Here is a 19,959-nt window from a genome sequence, read left to right as displayed (position 1 = left end):
CATCATGAAGACATAACCATAATAAACATCTACGCACCCAATGACAGGGCTCCAAAATACATAAAACAAACTCTAACAGAACTGAAAAGAGAAATTGACAGTTCCACAATAATAGTAGAAGACTTCAACACTCCACTCTTGGTAAAGGACAGAACATCTAGAAAGAAACTCAACAAAGATACAGAAGACCTAAAGGGCACACTCAGCCAACTTGACCTCATAGCCATATATAGAACACTATACCCAACCTCTGCAAAGTACACATTCTTTTTCAATGCACATGGAACGTTCTCCAGAATAGACCACATCCTAGGCCACAGAGCAATCCTCAACAAGATCCAAAACGTTGAGATAAAACAAAAATGAGATGTATCAATAGTCAACCATACAATTTTATTTAAAAGTATTTTAAAATATTTCAAATTATTAGTATAAAAATACATATATAAAATAGTTGTTTCTTCATTTATCTTCCTAATAAATTACAAGCAACTTGGAAGAGAAATTTATCTTATTTATCTTTCTTTTTCCCAATCATACAGCACATTGTCTTGTGCAGGTAAGGTAATCAGTGAATACATTCTGCATTAAACACTCCATGGTTTGCTAGTCACCAAAATATTGACATTCAGCAACATATACTTCACTCAGAAATAAAACTAAATCTAGTTTACTCCTCTTTTTAAATTTCTGAAGGCACTTTGGGTCTTACAGAGATATGGAAAATCATTATAAAGATCAATCTTCACTCTTCAGAATTTGAAAAACAAATGCACAGATGAGGGTTTTTTTTTTCTTTTCAATTCTCAATATGTTCAGTGTTAGTAAGAAACCTTTATGCAGTGCACAACCTAGAGTGCGACCTATGCTTATTAAACACCTCCATTCAGATTTACCTTACTATAATACTATACTTTTGATTCATTTAATATATTTTGTATATTTATGATTCTACTACACCATTCTGAGAGTTTTCTATTGAATATAGTAGCTTACATTCTGTTTAGAAAATTGTTCCTATATTGCTGCATTCTGTTATCCCTAAAGTTATGTGTTGCAGTTGTTCCCCTTTCATGTATTGTTAGTACTAACTGTTAGCAGGCTGGAAGTGTGACAAATTTGTGCATCAAAGCTATACTGGGATCTTGGTATCTCTGTTCTACAGTTAATATAATTCTTAGTATGTTTGGCTGTGTTGCACAAAGAATGATGCAAGACTGGAGACACCAACAGAGTCTACAAATGACTAGGCCAAATATAATTATTTGATACTTTCACATGAAGCCTAAATCCAAATCTTTCAAGTAGTTTTTTTCTACAGGAAAATTACTTAATCTTACAAGGATGAAGCATTGCTTCATTAACTTGTTTCATTAACATCATTGCCATTTTCAAGTAATTAAAAAAAATAAAACCAACGATTATTTATTGAGCACATTCTATTGTGCAAAGCACATTTCTAGGACAATGGAATGAGATACGTTCTCAAATATGTAGAAAAGAGAGTCTCTACTCTTCTGTGGTAACCCTGGTGGTGCAGTGATTAAGAGCTATGGCTGCTAACCAAAAGGTCAGCAGTTCAAATCCACCAGGCGTTCCCTGGAAACCCTATGGGGTAGTTCTACTCTGTCCTTTAGGGTCGCTATGAGTCAGAATCAACTCGACAATGGATTTCATTTTGGTTTGGTTACTCTTCTACATCTTAAAATCATTTTCAAATGATCATTATTGTGTATTTATATATCTTCTCTTTGTCCTTTTTCACATTTTTCTTCTGGTGAAAGCATGAATATTTGAGACAGTGCAGTTTAGCTTGTTGGAGATGTAACACAGCTAAGAAAGTGATAGGTAGAATTTTTGTTTCTGTGCTTCTTTATCCATTGTATCATTAGCATTTTATTAACAGGCTAACAAGTACGAATGAAGCTCCCAAGAGGACATGCAGAGCTTGATAACTAGTGTTGGGAGAATATAAAGAAAGTACATATAGTTGTCCTTGCTCTCAAGGTGTCTACACTTAATTTGGGGTGAATCAGTGCTTGCTTGTTTGAACCAGGTGTTATCCAGTTCAATATCCTTATTGTGTCAGATGAGAAGACAAGGACCCTAGATGGAAGTGGTGGCAGAATATCTGAGTGAAATTAATTGCTAAAGGCCGGTCAGCTAGACACTAAGCTTCCAGCTTAAAATCTAGATCCGTGTTCAACCTCCCATATCACACCACCTACTAGGTCTGAACTAAGAGGAAAGCATATTCTGTAAACACTTGGCAGCCCCAAAATGACCAGATTGCTCCATCTGCAGTACATATTATGTATATTAAGGTGCACACACACACACACACACACACACACATTCTCTCTCACAGTCCATTCTTAACTAAAAAATAAAACAATTCAAGGAAAACTGAATCAAAGTATGCTCTATATGATATAACTAAGTGCTGTTGTTGTAAGATAAAAATTTTCTTGAGTATTTGGGGAAGAATGCAGGTTGTTTTTCAGAACTAAATATCACCAGAGTCATCATGATGAACATGTTTTGTAGAAATGATGATGTTGTAGAGGAGAGTGGAAATTATTCCACATTCAAAGACAGAGAAAGGTAAAGTAGAAAGAAAAGAAGAATGATGATGAAGATATTAGAATTTTAACTGTGTTATTGCAACATTTTTTTTTAAATGTAGGTAGGTAATGATGGCTATTCCATTTGCCTGATAAAGGAATTATGTCTCAGAGAGTATGAGTTTTGTTCAGCATAACTGGCTGAATCTAAAAATGAATTCAACCACCAGCTGCTCCTGCAGAGATCACAATAGAGGGTCCCTGACAAAGCGGGAGAAAAATGTAGAACAAAATTCAAATTCACCAAAAAAATAAAAATAAAACAAGATTGCTGGTCTGACAGAGACTGGAAAAACCCCAAGAGTATGGTCCCCGGACACCCTTTGAACTCGGTACTGAAGTCACTCCTGAGGTTCACCCTTCAGCCAAAGATTAGACAGGTCTATAGGGCCAACTATAACACACATGACGGAAGTGCTTCATAGTTCTACCATGTATATGAGGCTAATGGGCACACCAGCCCGAAAGCAAGGAGAAGGCAAGAAAGGAAAGGAAAACTATACAAATGGAAGCAGGGAATCTGGGGTGGAGAAGGGGAGAGTGTTGACATACCACACAGGGTTGGCAACCAATGTCACAAAATAATTTGTGTATTAACTGCTTAATGAGGAATGAATTTGCTCTGTAAATTTTCACCTAAATCACAGTAAAAAAAATAAAATAAAAACAAATTCAGTATTGATTCTAAATAAAGTCTACTGTTCTTTTCATACACTAAAATTTACTATTATGATGTTCGTTTAAAGAAGAGTTTCTGTGTAACAGCTATAGACCTAAAAGGTGGAGAAATAAAAGTGTAAGATTTCCATGCATCTCCTTAAACTCCAAGTTTAACAATTTATGTTCTAAAAGGATTGACTATGTCAGGCTGTACTTATTTATTTATTCACTTCTCTAAGTTATTTATTCCTCAAATCAGTAGACCAGCCCCCTCCAACAGGAGGTTACAGAGTAGTCCTTACCTTCAATAGCGTTTCACAGCTGAAGTCATTGATGCCATCTCTTTCAACCATTATGTTAGAACCGGAACATGTTTGGGAACTATGGCTGTCCTTATTCCTCACGGTTATGCTAGTTCCCACAAGTAAAACACCACCACATAATGGAAATTAAATAGTTGTCAAAGTCAGGTAGATCTGAGTCAGAATCCCAGTTAAGACAATTTGTAGGTGAGCATAGTTCTGCACACATAGTACATTCACAATATATGGATAGCATTTTTTAATTTATTAAGTGGACTCAACTTTTGTGTCTAACACTGTAATTCCCCAGTGGGACATAATCCCTGCTTATGGTCTCATTATAGTTAGTTGAAATCCTCAACTTCCTCACATCCCTTCCCATCTTACTTTCATGGGTAGCTGGATTCTCGTCCATATATGCCCTGAAATCTTGTGGTCTTATGCTATATATGAACTTTTCACCAAGAATCATGCATGGCTTTGTTTGCCCTATACTGCCTGCATAACTTCTATCATAATATTCAATGTAAAATTTATAGTTATGGCAAGTTATTTGACATATGAACATCTTATTTTACTCATATCCACAATGTAAACAATACAATTTACTCAATAGGTTGTTTTAAACTAAAAACTGATCACACGAACATTTATCACAATGCCTGACACATATTGAATGTCCAAAATGTGTAGCTATAATTTTAATTAGTTTATTATTATATATGAATGAATGGGGGTAGTGGTGGTTTAGTGGTAGAAGTTTCACCTTCTATGCGGGAGACTAGGTTCAATTTCTAATCAATACACTTTGTATGCATCGACCACTCTTCTGTCAGTGGACGCTTGCATATTGAAATAATGCTGAACAGGTTTCAGCAGAATTTCCAGACTGAGATAGACCAGGAAGAAAGGCCTGGTGATCTACTTCTGAAAATCACCCAATGAAAGCCCTATAAATCACAGTCGGATCTACAACTGATCACGTGGATGGTACAGGACTGGGCAACATTTTGTTCTGTTGTGCATGAGGTAACCATGAGCTGGGGACCAACAACAACATACATGAATCAATACTGTCAAAGTTCTAAGCTACTTTCAGGTCCCACATATCCCTTTTGTGCTTGAGCCTTATCTACCATAGAGGCAAATCCCATAATTTCCATAGTGGCAAATCCCACATTTTATAACTTTCCCTAGCTCTCATTCCATTTAGTTTTACTTCTTTCTCCTCTTACTCATACGTATTTGGAGAACTGCCAGAATTTCTTACACTTCAGTTTTTCTGAATAAAACAATGCACTTTGCAAATTTGGGACTGCTCTAGAATTCTGACGGCACAACAGAGATGTATTTATATGGTGTCCCAGCACAGTGAGACTTTGGCTACCCTGGGCCCATGTGAATTTTTTTTTTTGAATAACTTAACTATAAATGGTAACTTACATCCTCCACTGCAAACCAACTTCTTTTTAAGTTTAAGTTATATAAAGGACTTGGAATATTCCACTCACCCATGCAGTTCTAATATATTCACTGTCATGTATTCTTGAATTTTCTGTTCTTTTGTAGCTGACTGAGCTCAATCCCTAGAGTTCTGAGAGAAGACTTATTCTGAGAAAACGTAGAGACACAGCAACACTCATCTGTACATGCAGTTCTTTGGTTGGGCTTATGGTAAAGCATCTAAATTGTTTTAGTGTTTGTCCCACAGAGGCCTAGATTTTGAGGGAAAGGACTATATCTTTTAATCCTTTTTCTGTTTCTCTTTGCCAGTATGCTTTATCAAGTGCATTGATAATTTGTTGTTAGGTGTTTTCCCTGATCCATGATGTAGTGACAAAGAAGCATTTGGAACAGTTCTGAAAACAATTCTATTCCTCCTTGAAGGCATATACTTTTACAATTTTATGTATTTTTTGTCACTGTAGGTTGTGAGGCTGAGGTTGCAAGTAGAAAATGAAATAAAAATAAGATTTAAATCCAAAGGTGTTTAAAGTGACTAAGCCAGTTGACGTACATATTTTTAGGCCTTCTTTTCAGAGCTACATGAACCAAACTTTATATGTACCAAATTAATGTCATGTGAAGAACAAAGAAATGAGTCATATATCACTAATTAAGCAGGACCATGTGAAGTATAACATATCCCACTATTTAGTGGGATTGAATGCCAAGATATACAGGCTTCAAAATCTTGTGACTCGATGGGTATCAAATCCATTTAGTGTGAGCCAGCTGCTAAGTGTAATTGTATTTTAAGGTAATTATATTAATTTGATATAGTATAATATTAACTATTAATACAATTTTTTAACCAATAGAAAAATTGTTATATCTTTTGATCTTAGATTCCCCTCCCTGGTCTCAAATCATGTATTTTGAAAACAACCTGGCAAAGTGAACTGTAGCCTTTGCTTATCTCTTTTGTGGTCCAGGGGACAGGCCAGCCCTGTTCAATTAGAAACTTTTCAAAGCCAAATTATTTATTATATACATCCACTTCAGATTGCACTAGCATTCTAAGATGGGACAGTAGCAGCCCAAGAACCTCAAGATGCAAAGAAGGGAAAAGGGACTTATGTTTTCTAGCTATCAGATGGCAGCATGTACAATGAATGGGGTGCTGACAGCCCACAAAACCCAAAAAGCACAAAATTTACTGGGCTTTGTATGTCCCAGTATCTTCTGACTGGGACATTCATTAAAAAAAAAATTCAGCCATAAAAGGGTTATACTGTTGTTGCATGGTTATACTGTTGTTGCAAAGTAGAGCCTACCTTAATGACGTGGGGTAAAGCTTTTGAAAACCTCATTTGCTGATGTGGAAAGACTCAACATCAGAAAGAAAAGCTGTAACCATCCATTAATAATTGGAACCTGGAATGCATGAAGTATGAATTCAAGAGACTTTGAAGTTGTCAAAAATGAAATGGAATGCATAAAGATCAAAACTCTATGCATTATTGAGCTGAAATGGACTGGTGTTGGCCATTTTGAATCAAATAATCATATGATCTACTATGCCAGGAATGACAATTGAACAGGAATGGCGTCACACACATCATCAAAAAGAACATTTCAAGATCTATCCTGAAGTACAATGCTGTCAGTAATAGGATTATATATACGTGCCTACAAAGAAGAACAGTTAATATGACTATTATTCAAATTACATACCAATTACTAATGCAAAAGTTGAAGAAATTGAAGATTTTTACAAACTTCTGCGGTCTGAAATTCATCAAACATGTAGTCAAGATGCATTGATAACTACTGGTGATAGGAATGCAAAAGTTGGAAACCAAGAAGAAGGATTGGTGGTTGAAAAATATGGTCTTGGTGATAGAAACAACACTGTAGATCTCAAGATGAAATTTTGCAAAACCGATGACCTATTAACTGCAAATATCTTTTTCAATAACATAAAAAGCAACTATACAAGTGGACAGAGCCCTAGTAGCACAGAGGTTAAGAGCTCGGCTGTTAACCAAAAGGTCAGCCACTCGAATCCACCAGCTGCTCCTTGGAAATCCTATGGGGCCATTCTCCTCTGTCCTAAGTGTCACTATGAGTTGGAATTGACTCGACAGCAACGGGTTTATGGTTTATGTGTGGATCTTGCCAGATGGAATTAAATCGACTAATCTGTGGAAAGAGACGATGGAGAAGCTCAATATCATCAGTCACAACAAGGCCAGGGGATGAATGTGAAACAGACCATCAATGGCTCACATGCAAGATCAAGTGGAAGCTGAGGAAAATAAAACAAGTCCCCAAGAGCCAAAGTATGACCTTGAGTATATCCCATCTGAACTTAAAGACCATCTCAAGAATAGATTTCATGCATTGAACACTAATGAACCAAGACCAGACGAGTTGTAGAATGACATCAAGGACATCATACATGAAGAAAGCAAGAGGTCAATATAAAGAGAAGAAAGAAAGAAAAGACCAAAATGAATGTTAGAAGAAACTGAAACTTGCTCTTGAACGTAGAGTAGCTAAAGCTAATGGAAGAGATAATCACATAAAAGAGCTAAACATAAGATTTCTAAGGGCAGCATGAGAAGACAAAGCAAAGTATTGTAATGAAATGTGCAAAGACTTGGAGTTAGAAAATCAAAACGGAAGAACACAATTGCATTTCTCAAGCTGAAAGAACTAAAGAAAAAATTCAAGCCTCGTGTTGCAATAGTGAAGGATTCTATGGGTTAAAAATTGAACAACGCAGGTAGGCAGCATCAAAAGAAGATGGAAGGAACATACAGAGTCACTGTAGCAAAAAGAACTGGTCGACATTCAACCATTTCAGGAGGTATATATGATCAAGAACTGATGGTATTGAAGGAAGAAGTCCAAGCTGCACTGAAAGCATTGGCAAAAAACAAGGCTCCAGGAATTGACGGAATACCAATTGAAATATTTCAGTAAATGGATGCAACGTGGGAAGTGCTCAGTCATCTCAGCCAAGAAATTTGGAAGACAGCTACCTGGTCAGCTGACTGGAAGAATCCATATTTGTGCCCATTCCAAAGAAACGTGATACAATAGAATGTGGAAATTATTGAACAATATCATTAATATCACAGGCAAGTAAAATTTTGCTGAAGATAATTAAACATGATTGCAGCAGTATATTGATAGGGAACTGCCAGAAATTCAAGACAGATTCAGAAGAGGACGTGGAATGAGTACCATTGCTGATGTCAGATAGATCTTGTGTGAAAGGACAGAATACCAGAAAGATGTCTACCTGTGTTTTATTGACTGTCCATTGGCATTCAATTGTGTGGATCCTAACAAATTATGGACAGCATTGGGAATAGTAGGAATTTCAGAACACTTAATTTTGCTCATGCGGAACCTGAACATGGACCAAGAGGCACTTATTCAAATAAAACAAGGGGATACTGCGTGGTTTAAACTCAGAAAAGTTGTCAAGGTTGTATCCTTTCACCATACTTATTCAATCTTATGCTGAGCAAATATTCCCAGAAGTCAGACAATATGAAGAACACAGCATCAGGATTGGAGGAAGGCTCATTAACAATCTGCCATATGCAGATGACACAACCTTGCTTGCTGAAAGCAGAGGACTGAAGCACTTACTGATGAAGGTCAAAGACTATAGTCTCCAGTATGCATTACACCTCAGCATAAAAAAACAAAACAAAATTCCTTGCAACTGGACCAATAAGCAGCATCATGATAGAAAGAGCCAATACTGAAGTTGTCAAAGATTTCATTTTACTTGGATCCACAATGAACACCCATGGAAGCAGCAGTGAAGAAATCAAACACCATATTGCATTGGGCAAATCTACTGTAAAAGTCATCTAGAAAGTGTTAAAAAGCATAGACAGATGTCAATTTGAGGACTAAGGTGTGCCTGACCAAACTAAACCATGGTATTTTCCATAGCCTAACATGCATGCGAAAGCTGGACAATGAATAAGGAACGTGGAAGAAGAATTGATGTGTTTGAATTGTGTTGTTCATGAAAAATATTGAATATACTATGGAGCCAGAAGAACAAACAAATCTGTCTTGGAAGAAGTGCAGCCATAATGCTCCTAAGAAGTGAGGATGGCAAGACTTCATCTCATGTACTTTGGACTTGTTATCTGGAGGGACTAGTACCTGGAGAAGGACATCACGCTTGGTAGAGGGTAAGTAAAAAAGAGGAAGACCCTCAATGAGATGGATTGACACAGTAGCTACAACAGTGGGCTCAAACATAGCAACGATTGTGAGGATGGTATAGAACCGGAAAGTGTTTCGTTTTGTTGCATTTCAAGGGGCATGTCATATGGTCTGAAGACCACACACTGACATAAATTGTTAGTGGTTATGAGGTGGAATTTTAAGCCAGGCCGACTTTGTAATTAAGCCCTAACTCCGCTATACTTCAGCTGTGTGAGTACAAGCAGAATATGTTACTTAGATTCACTAAGTTACAGTAAAAATGGGTAATCAAACCGATCTCAAAAAATTATCATAAGGATGAAATACAAGTTGTTAAACACAGAGCATGGCACATAGTACTCAGGATTTACTTAAAATAAATAAACTCTTAATATCATTACCGAGCGGTGGACCAAAGCCTGACAACAATTGATAGAGAAATAAATATGATGTGTTCTATACTCACTGATCCAAATAAGGATGGATGTCATCATTTAGTTTTAAAAAATTAGCACATTTCAGAGCATGTTCTAAATAGTGGATCAAGGGGATTTGGTACACTTGGGTGGGAGAGTAGAGCAAACAGAAAGCTCTTAGACAAATGGTTCTCTTTTTCCTGAGAATGGCACATTAAGAAGGTTGGGTTTATAGCAAAAAATGGGACTATGGAATTGTAACTATTCTAGTAAAAACTAATTGTACAAAAAAGTGGATTCTGAAGAAAAAGATACAAAGAAATCTGAGTATAACTAAAAATTGCCTCATGGAGGAAATAATTTCTAGATTTTTTTATATAAATGAAAAAATATGTATTTTTATGTATTTCTTAAAGAGAATGGAGATCAAGCTTAAAACTATCATACATTCACTTATGCCACTAGTAATAGCCAAAGACATAAAGAGAATTGTGAAATTAAATAAGAGAATATGCTATAATTAATTTATTTTGAAAATAAAAATGGAATTGTTAAATAACTTTAACTGCTTTTTAAACAGAATCCATGCTAATGATTTTCAGTTATTTTAATCATGTGTCATGGTTATTGATGAAGCGAACATTATATTTTTCAAGGGTATATTTCAGAGCCAATAATTTCTTATCTACATTCAAAGTAAAAGGAGTAAGTTTTTTTAGGGTATTAAAAAAAAGTTCCACTGAAGTTACCATTGAATATGAGAGGTCTTTTCTCCCTCTCCCCTTTGTAACATAAATGCCACTTTAATACTTACTCCAGATCATATGCATTAAAACATTGCTGGATGCTAATGTGGTATTGTGTTACTCTTTCATGTTCCTAAATGCCGCAGAGTACTCAACAAACTCAAACAAAACAGTGGGTTTTGTACAAAAATAATTTAAAAAAATTAAACGCTACTGCTTTATCTGTTTATGATCATTATTGTAATAAGGACAAAAGATTCAGTTAGTCAAATAAATGACTTACGGTTTTTGAACTGGAAAATGTAATGAATACAAATTTAGGTAAATGGAATCCAGGAATACTGTATTTTTTCCCCCAAATAATAGAAAAATTGGCATATTTATAACAGGCAAATATTGCAATGGTGCATTTAAAAACAAATAAAAACAAAAAACTTCAAGCAACATTAGTGGAGTCAAAGTTCATAAATTATATGAATAGATTATAATTCTAGTCCAAACAGTCTTCTGCTGCTTGGAGAATCCACAATAGGAAACTGCTTCTTTGTGGGTATATTTCGATGTTGTTCGTGAGGTCAGAAATCTGAAAGAAGGACCCATTTTAAAAGTTTCCATTTGGTATGGACCTTGAAATTCTGTTGAAAGTTATGTTTTTCAGTAGGCTGTATTCCATTTGAAGAATCACACAACTTATGTGTACTTAATTTTGTTAAATGATTCTCTTTTTTACTTTTCATAACTACTTCTGGCCCTTGAATGGTGAAAATGGTTAACGCGCTCACCTGTTAACCTAAAGGTTGCTTAGTTTGAGTCCACCCAAAGGCCATTAAAAACCCTACAGAGCACAATTCTACTCTAACACACATAAGGTTTCCATGAGTTGGAGTTGACTCCACAGCATCTGGTATAACAAGAGTACACTCACTCACTCTCCCCTGATTTTCAGGGACCCAGGCTTATCGAGCCTGAAACTGCACGAGAATCCAACCATCTGTGTTTTCCGGGAGACTCTTCCAATTCACCACACACCACCTGACACCATAGGCCTCTTGTGGTGATTCCACCGCCTCCATCTTCCAGGTCCTGGCTGCCATTCTTATCCAGGAAGCAAACATAGCCTCCAGGACAGAAGTAGTCACCACAGCTGTGTTAACTACCTCAGGGAGAGTAGTTGCTTCAAGAGCAATTGCTTCCTTCTCAGAGGGAGGAACCACTTTAGGAGGATTAGTCCCCTCAGAGCACATCTTCCTTTTCTCAAAAGTTTCCAGAAGTGTTTTTCCCTTGTCTACCTTTGATTCTCTTTGTAACCAGGTCTGGATCTTGACCTCTTTTACTATGACCGGAATATTCTTTTGATTTGGGTCATTATATTCACAGAGTCACTTAAATGCTTCTAATTTCTGGCCATTGGTTCTCAGCTTTAATTGATGGCACCAGGCCCACACTATGTTTAGATGAAGCAGGTTAACCGGTGGCAGTTGAGAAGGAAATGGAAGAATTGATATTTTCTGAGGTTTTAGATTGTCATTGCATGTGCGTTCTGTGAATAGAAATCATTGTCATCTTTCACAGATTTTTTTTCTTTTTTTTTAATTGTACTTTAGATGAAGGTTTACAGAGCACATTAGTTTCTCATTAAACAATTAATAGACATTGTTTTGTGACATTGGTTGCCAACCCCACGACATGTCAACACTCTCCCTTCTTGGTGTTGGGTTCCCCATTACCAGCTTTCCTGTCCCCTCTTGCTTTCTCATCCTTGTCCCTGAGCTGGTGTGCCCATTAAGTCACATTTTGTTTTATGGACCTGTCTAATCTTTGGCTGAAGGGTGAACCTCAGGAGTGACTTCAGTGCAGAGTTAAATGGGTGTACACAGGCCAAGTGATCTAAGGTGCCAGACTCAATCACAGATCTTTTTTGTTTAGTCACCTTATCTGAGGTTCTTGGTAAAATGGATGTGCTTGCTTCATTAAAACCCTGCTGTTGATGGCCTCATTTGCCCTGAGACCAGAAGAACTAGATACCGTTTGACTACACTATCGTTTGTTCTAATCAGGGCCACAATAGATGGACCCTGATACAGTGGAAGAAAAATGTGGAGCAGAACCTCAAATTCCTAAAAAAAAAAAATATTATTTTGAGACTGGAGGACTCCCCAAGACTATTGCCCTAAGATACTCTTCAAATCTTGAACCGAAACTAATCCCTGGGGTCACCCTGCAGCTTAAATTTTATATAAATGGAATCATATGGTATGCGCTCTCTTTTGTCTGGATGTTTTCATGAAGCATAATCAGTTTGAGATTCACCATGTTGTTGCCAAATACTTTGTTCATTCAATTTTATTGCTTTATATTTTCATTTCATTATATGAACATACCACAATTCTTTGATCAATTCACTAGTTAGTGGATATTTGGGTTGTTTTTAGTTTTCAGTTATTATGAATAAAGTTACTGTGGTGTTTCTTATACAATTCTTGGTATAGACATACGTTTTCACTTCTAGGAAAATCCCTATAGATGTACAGATGGGATCATATAGGGGTGTCAATTACTTTTCAAAAAATTGTCAAACTGCTTTCCAAAGTGTTTGTACCATTTTATACTCTCACAGTAGTGTATGAGACTTCCAGTTGTTCCTTGTCCTCACCAACACTTGGAATAATCAGTTTTGCTAATTTTAGATGTTCTTATAGGTGTGCAATGGGATTTCATTGTGGTTTTAATTTGTATTTCCCTAATGATTAATAGCAGCCCTGGTGGTGAAGTGGTTAAGAGCTTAGGCTGCTAACAGAAGGGTCAGCAGTTCGAATCCACCAGCCACTCTTTAGTAATCCTATGGGGCAGTTCTACTCTGTTCAGTAGGGTTGCTATAGGGTCAGTATGAGTTGGAATCAACTCGACTGCAACGAGTTAGGTTTTTGGTTTAACGATTAACGTTCAGCATCTTTTTATGTGTGTATTTGTAATTCATATAACATATTTGGTAAAGTGCCTGTCCAGATATTTGATGATTTAAAACAATGTTTGTCTTCTTAATTTTGCAAGTCTGTCCTGCATTTCCTGAGGTATAATGTCTGATAACAATTGTTACATATATTTTCTAGCTATTTTTTAGTTAATTCAGGTGGGAGGGTAAATCCTATTCCTGTTACTCCATTTTGGCTAGAAGTGGAAGACCCAGTCATATCAATCTGATGTTCATTTAATTTGCTCTTCTTTCATCTTTTTACTTTCCCATTCCTTCTCCTATCATGCATGTTTCTTTGTGGGCATTATTAACATTGATTCTCAGATTTGTTAATGGAATTAATTGAATATATTACTAAATTTTCATAAATCAGTAAAATAGTTTATATCTAATAATCACTCAGGATGAGTTAATTAGCATACCTTTGTTGGGAGACAAATCTCCATATGGTTCTCTCAATGTTTCTGCAGGTCTTGAGAGCAGAAGCACTAACTCTCTTTGCTCTGGACTATTTTTTCAGTGATGTTTGTATAGAGACCATCCTTGGAAGAAAGAGATAATATTTCCCTTTACAGCAAAGGACTTGTTTGCTTACAGTCTTGGAAGACTGAGATAATATATCCCCCCAGAGCAAAGGGTAGGCATCCTTACTGCCCATTATAAAAGATCTAGGTTCTCTAACCTCAGTGCTCAGTGTTCCTGTCTTGTTGCAACCCACTATGTAAGCTGGTGCTATGTCACTTTTTTTTTATTTTTTTATAGCCTTACAGAAATTGTGGCTTAGGGAATGAGCACAAACACACACACAAAAAATAAGTTTATACCCTTGCTACTGCTATTATTGGAGCCCTGGTGGAGTAGTGGTTAAGAGCTCGGTTGCTAACCAAAAGGTTGCAGTTCAAATCCACCAGATGTTCGTTGGAAACCCTATAGGGCAGTTCTACTCAGTTCTGTAGGGTCGCTACGAGTGGGAATTGACTCTACAGCAGCGGGCAACTGCTATTATTATTATTGCTGGAGATAATAAAATTCTTTCCTCTGACCCAGGAGTCTTTATGTCTTCTGTCAACATCCATGGAATTGTGGCAGACTAAATTGCTGTTTGCAAGTAGAGTGGAATCAAAGACTCTTTGTAGTTTGGATAACATTTTGTGAATTATTTATTAACTGAGGTGAAATGGAATCATATATTACGCTAGTAGCTCTTGAAAATGAATAAATTGAATGAATGACACATTTTGGTACACCACCCTTAACTGATTTAAAAATTTAAGACCAATGCATTGAAAAAAATGTAATTAACTACCACACAAGTCCTGAGGAAATTTATATTGCTATTTTACCATTATGTTTAGAGAAATCGAGCCATAGAAAGGGGTCAGAAGATGATTTGGAAATATAGCCTCTTGAATACAGAAGAATGCCTGCCATCTTTCCTTCTTCAGTCCTTTCTAGCAAACAAAACTTTTCCTGAGCAATTGGGCAATGTGCAGTAAAATAAGAAGATGACAGACGTTCCTATCCTTACATAATCAAAGACCATATCTCATGTCAATTTCTCTTTTCTGTCTAGTAGTCTGTTTTCCCCATTCCCTGCTATATTGTTATCCATAGGACTTTCATCATCATATTTTATTTACTAGTTTGTTTCTATGCCTGCTTTCCTGCACTAAAATGTCAGCAGCAGAACACTGCATAAAAAGGAGATGAGAAATGCTGAACAGAAATACCAGTTAGGGTGTTTAGGTTAATGAGCTCCTGGAATGAGGAGATGATATGAGGCAGGAAATAAGGCTGCAGGTCATGGGAAAAAAAAATCACATTTCTGCCATGGTATTTTGGTTTAATGCTTGTCTACTGGAATTCACTTCTTAAAAATTATATATTATAATCAGAATATTTAAAAAAATGAAATGGAGCCTAAAAACCAATAGTGCTTTTGGGTGCCATTGAGTCGATTTTTGACTCATAGTGACCCCATATGACAGAGTAGAACTGCCCCATAGGGTTTTCTTGGCTGTAATCTTTACAGAAGCAGATTGCCAGGTTTTTCTACGAAGGAGATACTGAGTGGGTTAGAACCATCATCCTTTAGGTTAGCAGCCAATCACTTAACCATAGTGCCACCATAACCAAAAACCAAACCTGTTGCCGTCAAGTCAATTCTGACTCATAGTGACCCTATAGGACAAAGAACTGCCCCATAAGGTTTCCAAGGTGCAACTGGTAGATTGGAATTGCTCACCTTTTGGTTAGCAGCCGTAGCTCTTAATCACTACGCCACTAGGGCTCCAGACTGTGCCATGAGGGCTCCTTAAAAAACAGTACTATGGTACACTAATACCTATAATTTATTTTTTGAAAGTTACCTCCTTTTTACAGTATATATTTAAGCACATGAAATTGGGAAGAAAGCTTCCTGGCATTGTAAAAAGAATGTGAATTTGGGGAAAAGAAATGCTGACATGTTGTATAATCTAACTTCATTAACAATTCCGGAAGTAGTCTTTCATATGAATTATTTTTATAAATTGCTGCTGGGAAAAAGTATTCGCTATTGTTAGTGTGATTGGCAAGCAAGCACGTCCCTAGATACTGTACAAATGAGCAGAGTCAAATATCTAATAGAGTTTGTGTATCAAATGTGTCAACAGTTGAACTCAACTGAGGAGGCTCCTGCACAGCAGTGCAGCCTGATCCACCACTTGGCAGGGATACCTCACATTCCTCCACACCTGGCTTTTGCTTATGGTAATAAGTCAGATTATTCTCAGCAGGATGATGGCTTGCCGATCAGCCAGAAATAAAATTGTACAGTAGATAAATTTATCTTTGGGATTTCTAAAAAGTAAATTAATGTGCTTTAAACCCCCTCATCCTTACTTGGCATCACTGCCCTCACACTTACTTCCTGAATAAAATCCAGCTCCTAGCTTGTTCATATTTCTGAAGTATGAAAGAGCAAACTCTACCTAAGTTAGTGCTTGTCTCCTTGTAGGTTTTGAGAAAAAAAATTAAATTCTGATGGTGAAATTTTAAGCATCAATATACAAGTTGTGGAGCACATGGGATCAGAGTGGCAATAGCATCGTTTGCCCTTAAATGTCACACCCCATTGATTCTCAGAACTTTGGGGGAAATGCTACCAGATATCTGATTTCTTAAAGTGGAATCAGGAAGTTCACACCTCCGGAAGCAACACCAACCTATGACAAATGGAAAATGTTGGATATTTATCCCCGCTTTCTTGCCACTAAGTTGGAACAACTCTGAAGCATATTTTAAGCCATCAGCCAGCGATGACAGTGGGTCGGAGCCTCAATCGCTCACAGCAGTAGCATATGCCTCAACACACTGGGTATCGGCTTTCGTCTTTTCTCTCACTTAACTGCACCACCACTCAGATCCAAAGCTTCCTGGAATCACCTCCTGTCATGGATTGAATTGTGGCCCCCCAAAATATCTGTCAGCTTGGCTGAGTCATGATTCCCAGTATTGTATGATTGTGTACCATTTTGTAATCTGATGTGATTTTCTTATGTGTTGTAAACTCTATCACTATGATGTAATAAAATGGGTTAGCGACAGTTATACTGATAAGGTCTACAAGATTAGGTAGTGTTTTAAGCCAGTCTGTTTTGAGATATAAAATACAGAAATCAGCAGAGACATGGAGGACCTCACACCACCAAGAAAGCAGTGCTGGAAGTGGAGCACATCCTTTGGACCTGAGGTTCCTGTGCTGAGATGCTCCCAGACCAAGGGAAGACTGATGTATCACAAGGACCTTCCTCCAGAGCTGACAAAGACAGCAAGCCTTCTCCTAGACCTGATGTCCTGAATTTGGACTTGTAGGCTACTGGACTATGAGAGAATAAACTTCTCTTTGTTAAAGCCATCCACCTGTGGTATTTCTGTTATAGCAGCACTAGATGAGTAAGACAACTCCCAAATAAATAACTTGCACTCAGAGATCATATAGTTCAGCATTTCCAAATTATAATTTAGGCATTACTAAATACTACTTGAAAAGGGAGTTCCTTTGTTAAATTAGATGAGAAACTTATATATACTGCCTCCATCTTAAAGAATCACATACACAGAGGACTATTATAGGTCAGAATTCTGGCAGTAAAAAGGCTGTTTAACTTTGTTTAGCCTATGCTTTTCCATACCAGTGACTTAATTACTAAATATTTCTCCCTAAATCTCACCTACTAGCAGGGTATAAATTTCTGATTTTCAGTGGAACAGTTTGAAAATAGATAATCTAGTTCAAATTTCAAAGTGAACATGTGAAAAATATAGAAGAAATGAAGGGTGTTTCCCCCAAAAGGTTTAAATTGCCAAAGCAGGCTAAGACAAATCATAAATCTTAAGCAATTCCAAACTTGACTAATGTTTCAGAGTATACAAGCAAGCACCAGGGAAAAGAAACCTTATTTTCTTGGAGGAGCCTGAAACTGTTAGATGCAAGCCCTAAAAAGTATCTCCTCTAGCATTAAGGCATGTGGTGTTTCAGAGTAACAGATGAGTTTTCAGCAATGTATGTGGAAACATTGTTCGCAAAGGAAGCTGTTTAAGTTTTGGACTTACTCCTATGTGACTATATTTAAGTTTTAGACTTCTGTTATATCACTACCTCAAATCATCCAGCCAACCATGCCCCCTGAGTCCATAAAGTCTAGGATTATTTACAATATGCAATCAAGATAGACCAGGTATATCCTTGTGAGCCCTGGTGGCCTGGTGGTTAAGCACTTGCTGCTAACCAGAAAGGTCAGCGATTTGAATCCACCAGATGCTCCACGGGAGAAAGATGTGGCATTCTGCTTCTGTCAAGATTTACAGCCTTGAGAACCCTATGGGGGCAGTTCTACTTTGTCCTATAAGGTCTCTATATTCTCATTTAAAGCATTTTATTGAGAGGGATTCCCCAGTATCTTTCCACCAGTAAATACTGTTCACATCTTTACAAAGAGAATCAGTTGAGGTGTTTATTTCTCTGGGCATTCCAGGTAAGGAAGGAGTAAATTACTGAAGTTTTTTTAATCCTTTTCTTCCCACAAAGGTTTGATTTACTCCTGGCCAGTTAAAGGTAGAGTCATAATGATATTGCCACATTCTTTCATACTTGGTTTTTGTATTTTGCCTGCATCTACTTGACATGCAAATGCTTGGACTTTTGAGCACCCTGGCCAAAAATTCCTTGTTTTTATTCACATAACTGAACTTCTCTTTTATGAAATCTTTATGCAAAATTCATATACTTTCACCTGTTTTTAAATTATTTTATTCAGACTTTGAGGGACTTTTCAGCTTTTTTATTATTCTTTTGTTCTCTCTTTTTCTATTATTACTGACATTTGTGAGCAGAAAAAGTGACATAAATTAAGAGCACCATATGTGCAAAAATGTGAAATGGAGAAATATCTGAAGTAATGGTTTTGTGTATTTGAATAGCACATGGAAATATCAAATAAATAAGTAGCAATGTACATTAGACATACATAAAGTATAAGAATCTTCACTTGTGTGTAAATTATAAGCAGACAAAAAAAGCATATTAACCAAAAGAAACATATGAGGCTATTACTCAAGAACATTGATATTCCTTTAACATCTAAAGTAAATGGAATGTTTATAGAATTTTGTTTGTTGTTAGAGGCCCCTTCAGGTATGAATTGATTTGACAGCAAAGGGTTTGGTTTGGTTTATTTGGTTTCTTCAGGTATATTTTGTGCTTTATTTTTCATGCCATGATTGCTGAGAGAAGAGAAAAATCTTTTGTGTACACAAATTTTCATCATGACAGTGTCAAACAAACAGGTCTCAAATCCTAAAATAATCAATGTTCATATTTTAGGCAATGAGCAATATTAAGGCAATGTCTTATACTGTCACATATTTCTGGGAGGTACTTGTATGTAAATATTATATAGTTTCTTTTACCTTGATGGACTCAGTTTTTTGCTTATTGACATTGAAGCTGCTCATCAGTGTTCTTTTCCTTTCCATATTTTACTATATTCCAGAAAAGGTGGGCTTTCTCTGTCAGACTCTTACAGGCTCTTTTATTAAAGAACTTGAACCATACTCGCCTAGCACTGAATCAAAGGAGATTTCAGCTATATCATATACTATTATTCTCCAAAGATTCTCCCTGCCATCAATGAACCTTTACTCCTTGATAATGCCCAGAGATGTGGTCTATTTTACCCTCAAGGTAAAGTTCAAAGCAGTATTCTCTGAAAGGCTGGGACATGTACCCTTTTGTCTGACTCTGATTCTGTTGTCTTAAGTTCCAAGAATTTATCCCAGTGCCTTCTTTGCTATCTCTGTAGGGTATTCCTGGTGACTTAATCCAAAATGTTTCAGGTAGGTATGCTTCTGAGATAAGCATACCTGAAAATATTCTTACTCTCATTTGTATTATGGTACTTAGACTCAAAATTACTATCCTCATTATAGAATCCAAGGGTTAGAAGTATAAAACCAAAAAGCCCCTTGCCATCAAGTTGATTCCAACTCGGTGACCATATAGGACAAGTA

General features: G+C 36.7%; 1 pseudogene; it reads right to left on the bottom strand.

Annotated features, from left to right (window-relative positions):
- Nucleotides 1-10,298: 10,298 nt before the first annotated feature.
- LOC101344684 (developmental pluripotency-associated protein 4 pseudogene) lies at nt 10,299-19,672 on the bottom strand (annotated as a pseudogene).
- Between the last annotated feature and the right edge of the window lie 287 nt (nt 19,673-19,959).

The sequence above is a fragment of the Trichechus manatus genome, unplaced genomic scaffold, assembly GCF_000243295.1.
Source record: "Trichechus manatus latirostris isolate Lorelei unplaced genomic scaffold, TriManLat1.0 scaffold00007, whole genome shotgun sequence".
Taxonomy (NCBI): Eukaryota; Metazoa; Chordata; class Mammalia; order Sirenia; family Trichechidae; genus Trichechus; species Trichechus manatus.
Note: the sequence above shows the minus strand (reverse complement) of the source record. Positions and strands in the feature narration are given on the sequence as shown.